Genomic DNA, 6,289 nt, shown 5'->3' with positions numbered 1-6,289 from the left:
TCCTAGTGAATTTACAAAGACACAATTTGTTATCTCAAAAAGGTGAAATTCTAAATCTAAATTGAATTGAAATACGATCACAGCAGTTTTTTTTCACCGAATATGGTCTTGCAATAATAACTGGTTGGTAGCCGGTCGGTTCGACGTGGGTGCTTTGTTCACTCGTTCAATCGACCGCCGTATTAGCCGATGGTTCAAGCTGCAGGCTGAACAATCGGTTTTCACTTGCTATCGCCCAACTCCCAATTCGTATTAGGAATCACACCTTAAAAAGAAAGACCTCGAAACGTTAGAGAATCCACACTGAGAGAATAGAAATGGTGTGCGAATATTGCAATATTTTCGTAATATTCCTCAGTCAAGTTTGAGAACGGCTAGTTTCAACTCAAATATGTTTAGAGAAAATATCAGGAGATGCCTTGTAAAAAATTAAATTAAACCATTCAAGCCAAAAATTTCACACTCTCTGGAACCGGGAGTTGAAGGAAGAAGTTTAGAATTCCGTTCCTGGGCTCAAGGAGAATATTTGAATGATTGTATAAACTTTTTCAAAACAATTTTGTTTAGTGATGAAGCTAAGTTCACAACAAATGGATAAGTCTCTTCCCAAAATTCAAAGTACTGGTCTGCGGATAATCATAATTGGATTATAAACGCAAAAAGGCAATATTCCCATGACTTATGTGATACTATGACAAAAAATGTATACATATGTTCTGCTACACGTGCGAATCTGGTTCGGGTCGATGATTTTATGTAGGTTAGGTTAGGTTACGTGTGGGTCTATTCAACCGCAACCCGCAAAGGTTTATTGTGGCTCACACCTATTCGCACTCGACCAAATAAACCCAGCTACTTAACGAAGCCGATTAGTTTGTTTGGTGAGTGGTCTTTCAGGTTAGATGGTGAGAGTGCGGATCGGCCGAACTCGAAAAATCTGATTCGGTCCCCAGTGGGGCAGGCACAAAGTATGTGCTCTGCTGAGGCGACGCACACTGTCTTCTGACAGTCCGAGTCTCTGCATATGATGATTCGAATGACAGTGACCTGTGAGAAAGCCTGTTAGACATCGTAGTTCATCCCTGCTGTAGTCCAACAACTATTTGGTATCAGCTTCGAAAAGTGAACAAACGCCTTGGAGATGATTTTATGTAATGCGAATAACTGAATTGTTAAACAAGACAACACGTGTCTTCTGTTTATTTAGACAACAATAGACTCACGAAAATAAAATTATTTCATTATATTTAGATATACCTAATTTGAATATATTTCGAAGATAAAATTGTTGTTGCAGGTGAGGAGTATCTAAGAGGAGAAAACATAAATTATAATGCTACATTAAAGGTAACCAAATTTTTCGTGATGAGAGAAGATGTGTAGATCATGTACATTTTCTTTGAGATACAAAGTGAAAGAACAAGTCCATTACAAATAACTATAATATTTCTCATCAAAAGTGATTGAATCGTCACATGCAGAAAAGGCACATGTCAATAAAACATGAGGACATGTCATCGATATATTATCTTTATGCATAACATAATGTGCAACATGTAATATGTAACATGTAACGAATCTTGTTTACATATTTCGATCCGTTGATGTGAAAGAAGCCAATCTCATTTCAAAATGGATCGAAAAATGGCAAGCGCATCATCTGCGTATTCCAATCTTATTGTCTCGGATACTTTTTTTATCTATCTGAAAGACACGTATGTGCATGATTCACACTCATTTGTGAAAAGTTTCTATTCATTCTTCGGAGGTTACCCACTCATCATGAATTAATGTAGAAGTAGAAAGCCAAAAAATATATTCTAACAATACTTCTTTTTCAAAGATGAAGTAGTTTTTTATTTTGAACTTGAAAAACTTACACAAAAATATGTTTTGGAAAGAATTTCGCGGATCCAGTAAGTATTTTCTTGAGACCAGTAATGACTAATTTCATACTACATATTTTTATTTTATAAACGACAGTTGAAACTACCGATTATGACCGAATAATCGACAGTTCAAACTGTAAATTATAAAAATAATTCCCTTTGTCGCTTTTGTAACCACCTTTATTTTTTATAAATGTATGGATCATCATCAAAATTCTCTGAATAGCAATCTTGGCTGATTCATACACCTAATTTTACTTATTGACTTTTTACCAGAAGGTTGTCACAATTTATATCAGTGGAAGCGTTCATAGACCACACGTTAAAGCAAAAACAGGTGAATCGATACTGTTAGGTATAAACTACCGAATTCATTTGAAACTGATTTTTCTTTATGTGATGAACACACCGAAAGGGAATGACGCAATTTTAATTTTTCCTTCTGCCATAGAATCTCAAACGGCGCAATGAATTTTAGTAAAAAAAAGTAAATATATTGTCTGAAAATATATGGACTGAACTACTTTCTGGAAGAAATAATAAATTGACAATTCCATTTGATAAATACGTCTACTAGGTGGGAGCCACCCGACTGGCCTATTTCTCCCAAGTTTTCGGAAAATATTGCAGCCTCATGGTGGTTTCGGGCTAATTAGCCACTCATCAGTGCAATATAGTGGCCATCATGTAGGCCATGTATAGGTATATCCGAGACTGGCTTGAACGTTTAAAGTTCATTTCTTTAGATTAGCTTACCTCATTTCTAGATGACAAAAATTATTTGTATTATTCAATATAGTACTTTGATCTCGATGAAAGGAATTTTTATTAAAAATATGAAGATATTATTTAAATTCTGGTTGTTCATAAATAAAATGGGTCTGTAAGCAACTTGAGGTGTCTGCCATCCATTTTGTGGCACTGTTAAGCACAATGAATAAACATTTGAATTCTTTCTTCGATAATGATAATATCGTTTCATTGCAAGTTTACTAAGGATTCAGGAGTTTTCAATACAAACTGGATGGTTGTATAAAGAACTTGCATCCTCATCAAGTGGTTAGTTAGGAAAATAATGCAGTCGGTCGGTAGACGATCGGTTCGACCGCCGTGTTAGTCGGTGGTTCAAGCCGCAGGCTGAACAATTGATTTTTCACTCGCGATCATCCAACCCGTGTTAGGAGTCACACGTTAAAAGGTAAGATCTCGTTAGTCCTTGTCGTTCGTAGGAGTGCGATAGCTGGTTAACGGAAAATCAGATTTTAAACAGATTTTTTTAAACAGTAGATACGTTGAGCGATAGATTTTACTGTTTAGTGCGGATATAAATCCGAATGAATATTACTGGAGTTTTATCCCAACACCAAACCGTTATTTTCAATACTTCGACACGTGTTTCGATCACCAAGTGATCATCTTCAAGAGAAAGATTGAACTAGTTGTTTTAGTTTAATCTTCCTCTTGAAGAATATCACTTGGTGATCGAAACACGTGTCGAGATGTTAAAAATAACGGTTTAGTGTTGAGATAAAACTCCAGTAATATTCATTACTACACCAAAGGTTCCAAACAGTGCATCACATAAATCCGAATGTTTTTCAAGAACGCATTGACTAAATTTTTCTTAATTTCTATTTAATAAATCTTTTTTTTTAAATGATTTATTTTGGTTACTTTTTTTGTTTTAAAAATGTCTGTAGAGTAGTTGTTTACAGCTGATTCTCGGCCTCCCCCCACCACTATGACGTATTAATTGCTTTTTTTATTGGTTGTTGTTTGGTGAAGTCAAGGTGATGTGACCTTGAAGGGTGTGGTGTATGGATCGTTCAGAATTTTTTTCCCGGTTCTAATCCTCCCCCCACCAATATGATGTGTTATTTGCTTTTTTTGTTGTGCAGTGAAGTCAAGGCGTTGTGACCTTGAAGTGTCTGGTGCATGGATCGTTCAGATTTTTTTTTCATATGAGATTTTGTGTGTTTATGTGTGTGTGTGTGTGTGTGTGTGTGTGTGTGTGTGTGTGTGTGTAGGAGAATGCACGGTACAGGGTTTCATCATGTGCTTGTTTGTCTATGTACAAACATACGTCTGCATACTTCGAAGATCCTCCAAGTAATAAATGCTCCATCGGTGTTAGGGCACCAAGTTAGTAGTGGAGTGACGTCACAGCAATAACCGTTCAACGGCTAGAGAGCGACATGTTCACTCCACGACGTGTGGCAGAGTAATGCGTATTCATCGGTCTGCCCTCACCTCTCCCGAAGCGATGAAGGTTCGCTCTAGCCCCGCTATCGATGGTGACACAACGGCAGCCGAGGACCGTCTGCCTAGCGTCTACCCTCTCCGAGACCGCAACGACCATTGCTTGCTCGTACCGGCAACTGTTATCGCATCAAGTTGGGAGATGGGCTTGGCTGTGACGTCAGGCATCTCTAGTGGATAGCAACTAGCAATGTGAATCTTTCACGGTTTCATGGTGGGGGTGACTCACACTGTTTAATATAAAAGAAATGCCTGGCACACTATGAAATCAGTAGACGAATATATCTGCAGCAGTTAGCAATTGGTAGAGTGTTATTCAGTTCGTAATAGAAGTATGACGGTGAGTGTATTTGTCTGTTGGAAATTGTTATATTTTCATATATATTTTCATCATGTCCGTTTCAAAAGTAGACTTGAATAAAATTAATAATTTGATTGTACAGGAGGTTGAAATACTAGAGCAAAAGGCCTTATCATCATTGCCAATTGATGAAGTGTACATAATTAAAAATATGTCAACTTATTCTACACGATTTGGTAAATCAATTTTATTAACTTTGCAAGATGTGAGCAATGATAAATAATTTAAAACATGGCTACCAAAACGTATTTCGTTGCAATTCAGTGATGACGATATATCTTGTATCAACTCATCAGGTGTTAAATATACGATGATGTATTTAGGACAGAGCCAACAAAGTTTTGCTGGCATGAAAACGCGATCTCTAGTCAAATTCAATATGATTGAATAATAGTAATAATTTATAGTGAATTTCTTTAGGTCATAGCTTACAAAGTTTTTTTGGTGTGAAAACGATAACTCTAGTCAAATTCAATATGATTGAATAATAATAGTAATTATAATGAATTTCTTATTGTTTTATTAATATTCATATATTAGATGATAATTATATGGAAATATAAACATTACTAACTTAGTTGAATACACTCACTTTGTAACTACAAGTAAAATGGGAATGTGAGTATTATATCACTGAAAAATTGGAGGTTGCTTATTGTTTTTTTTATTCGATTTCAGTTCCACCATTTAAAGATGTGGATGCAGTACGCAAGTCAAGATTGGGTCGATATTGTAGATCTCAAATCATCGATTCAACATTTGTCGTCTAAATTGAAGGTGTTGGGTGATGGAGCCGAACATGCAAGCGTTTATGATATGAGTGTATGCTATGATGAAAAACAAATCGAATTATGCCTTCGTGATGCTGAGAACTATTGGAGTGGTGCAGAAGTTTGCAACAAATTTTTGGATAATGAATTGGAATTGTGGCAACTTTGTGAGGTTATGATTGAACTGAACCTAAGAAGATTCCTGTATAGCCTCCAACCATACTTGCCAGAATGGATTATTCATCACTTTGAATTGAATGATGAAAATCGAGAGGAAATTGAAGATGGTCGCGAAAATGATGATTATGAGGAAGAAGTTATTTTAGATAGTCTGTATGTTCCTGTAAATCATAAATAATGTCAAATAAAAAACTTTGTATTATTTTCATGTTTTATTTATTTAAATCTGATGAAATACAATAGAAAATGATTACAAAACAATACATATGATATAAAATACAATACATGATATAAGTCAGTTACAAATAAAAAAAAAGATCATAAAACAGTACATGATAGAGTGAAAAAAAAGTGTCAATATCTGCTATGAACTGAACCATCCAATGCATTGTATGTTAAAACTGTATCATGCAAAATTAATGCATATACTTTAGTGTTGTCTGGAAACTTGGTCTTCCTCGTCTCAAACTCAATCTTTATATCAATAGTTGATGATTTTGTTGCATTCGGTTGATGGGAACAATCGATGACGAATAGTGGATTCTCTCTAAATTGTCCAATGTCCATCAGAGGTTCACTCATATCTTTATCATAATAACTTCGCTGGAAACTCTCAAAAGCATAATAAGCAGGAGCATCAAGTTTTTTATCGAAATTCAAATTCCAACGCTCATATGGATAAACTTCAGAATTCAAGTATACTCGAATACTATTGATATCAGCAGTTGTGAATTTTGTTGTGAATTTTGTAATATCTTGTGTTCTATCTTCAGATGTGGTAGTACTTTGGAATGCGATGATGAATGACAAAACGAGGAGTTTCCAATGCG

General features: G+C 35.5%; 1 protein-coding gene across 1 annotated transcript in view; it reads left to right on the top strand.

The window, feature by feature from the left end:
• Nucleotides 1-6,289, top strand: part of LOC111513418 (protein GUCD1) — an 83,914-nt gene that overhangs the window by 27,279 nt on the left and 50,346 nt on the right. The gene's annotated exons all lie outside the window — the stretch shown is intronic.

Source organism: Leptinotarsa decemlineata, unplaced genomic scaffold (genome assembly GCF_025532065.1).
Source record: "Leptinotarsa decemlineata unplaced genomic scaffold, Ldec_3_MD MMD2_tig00078346_RagTag_RagTag, whole genome shotgun sequence".
Taxonomy (NCBI): Eukaryota; Metazoa; Arthropoda; class Insecta; order Coleoptera; family Chrysomelidae; genus Leptinotarsa; species Leptinotarsa decemlineata.
This window is presented reverse-complemented; position numbering and strand designations above follow the sequence as displayed.